The sequence below is a fragment of the Oxyura jamaicensis genome, unplaced genomic scaffold (genome assembly GCF_011077185.1).
Source record: "Oxyura jamaicensis isolate SHBP4307 breed ruddy duck unplaced genomic scaffold, BPBGC_Ojam_1.0 oxyUn_random_OJ72528, whole genome shotgun sequence".
NCBI lineage: Eukaryota > Metazoa > Chordata > Aves > Anseriformes > Anatidae > Oxyura > Oxyura jamaicensis.
Window position 1 is genome coordinate 1 of NW_023311097.1, and position 2,159 is coordinate 2,159.

At 41.1% G+C, this 2,159-nt stretch overlaps 1 long non-coding RNA gene across 1 annotated transcript; it reads left to right on the forward strand.

Moving 5' to 3' along the window:
* Positions 1 to 488: 488 nt before the first annotated feature.
* LOC118159874 lies at positions 489 to 2,149 on the forward strand. Its single transcript, XR_004747269.1, has 3 exons — positions 489 to 763; positions 1,181 to 1,514; positions 1,944 to 2,149. It is a non-coding gene; the product is annotated as an uncharacterized LOC118159874 (long non-coding RNA).
* The last annotated feature ends 10 nt before the right edge of the window (positions 2,150 to 2,159 follow it).

The window sequence follows — 2,159 nt, forward strand, 5'->3', positions numbered from 1 at the left end:
CCAGTCTCCTACTTGAAATGATTGTGGATCATACCGTACACTTGCACATGAGGTCAATTAGTGTTGATACTTAGTGGTGTGTACTTGGAGGCTTTCCTTGGGCAGTATGTGTGCTGCCCAAGCACTCCAGCATGTCACTGCAGCACCCAAGCATCTCCCCTGGGAAGCCCTAGGATATGTAACATTTCAAGTATCCTACGTAACATCAAAGGTAAATAGGTAGAAACACAAAAGCTTTATTGTCAGTAGTAATATAACTCCAAATTTAAAACGAATGCAAAAGAGTATTTCCCAAGAACCTTCAATCTGTATTGTTGATGCTAATATCTGGCTTAGATTGCAGACATTAGCTGTCATCATCCTACCATTTGCATATTGCAAGAGCAGTTGATGGAGTAAGTTCATTTTATTACAGAAGTAATCAGGGTAATTTGATTCCATCCTCTCTGTCTCCCACAGAATTGCAAAAAGACCTATTCCTTCAGGAAATGCACGCTATGTCTGACTGAAAACCGGGAGATTTAAAAAACACATGAAGAACTCTAGTATGATTTTAGCATCCGCTTGGAGTACGCCATGGCCGGATATGCTGCAAAGACTTGAAAGAGCTATTAATGCAAGCATCTTCTGTCAGAAACCTTCCCATCATTAACTCTGGAGCCCAGATTGCATTTCCACCTCCTTTGATCAAGGAAAGAAACAAAAGGGTTGATCTGTGTCCTGCAGGATCTGCATCTCCCTATGGTGCTTGATGTTATTCCTGGTAATTGCTGAAAAGCAACAATGGGAAAAGTGTAACAAAAGGCATGTAATACATTTGACGGAGAACGTTATTGTCCAGTCCAGTGCAGCAAAGCTTCAAAAGCCTAGCTACTCTATCATCTTTCATTCTATCTTTTTGAGGCCATTTTCATGTAGCAATTCCGATGCCTATTAAAAATTCCCTTAAGAATTGTAAGGAATATTGAAAATTATCTTAAACTTTCCTGACTGACAAGCAAGTCTGATGAACTAATGAGACTGTCCCAATGAAAGGCTGCTCAATTTTAGAGCAGTTTTTTGGAGAACAAAGATCTGTTTCTGGATAATTTTTTCCTTATAGTATTTTCCTCTGGGTCCTTAGGCCTCCAGTTTTGGAAACGCATTACAGAAGCTATAAGTGCCTTTTCTTTCATTGCAGGTTCCTAGAAGAAGTTCAGGGTACCAAATGAAGAAATCGTGGCTTTCCTGGTTGAAAATGCAGAGTGTATATTACCTAAGTGTACAACACTTGCAAGTTAGGCAAGTAAAAAAAGTGTATTAATCTATGAGGGGTTTTGAGGGAAGATTGTTTTTGGTTTGTTTGATTTTGGGTTGGTTTGTTTTTGTGGGTGTTTTTAAGGCAACCTTAGGGCAAGCTAAAATGCAATGATTTTGTTTCTAGACTAGAAAAGAAATTTCCAAGCTTCATAGTCGTGACCGGATCCCTAAGGCACCGGCCATGTTGCTTGATGAGCTAGCTGAGAAATGCCTAGGTAAGACTGCAAGCAAACTGGATGAATGCTTGTGCCTACGTTGTAAAGAATCTTAGCTTGTGCCAGGCAGTACCCAAGCTCTTGTGCCTTGCTGAACAAGTAGTCAGGGAATCAGCCGGCACGCCTTTGTAGCAGTCAGCGTTAGATGCTTTCATGTGTTTCCTTTTTGTTGTCGTTGTTGTTGTTGTCTGAGAACATTGAATGGTTTGGGGGCATCTTCCTCAAGAGTCTAGTTTGGCTGAGGAGTCTGCTTGGGCTTCCTAAGCACAGGACATGAGGCGGTGAGCAACATAAGCAAACTTCCCAGCAGAGCGGTAGCACTTTGAATCCCCTGTTAAGCTGCTTAGTTTTTGCATTGCAAATTCTTGACGTGTTGGCTATTGTAAACGTGGGCCTTGACTAATGTAACATTTGATTTTTGTTTCTTAGGATACCGTGGTGCAGCTATAAAATCCTTCTGTTCTGAAGCTGCGCTGTGGATTTTTAAGCCGCTTTTTGAAAATTCAGTAGGGAATATTTTAGAAGCCGTGCAGAAGATATTTCCGCATGCAGATGGTGCGCTAAAGAAGGACCAACAGCAAGGTATAACCGTAGCATCCACTTCTTGAAAATTCTGCCAAAGCACAATCTTGTGGTTTGTGCAAA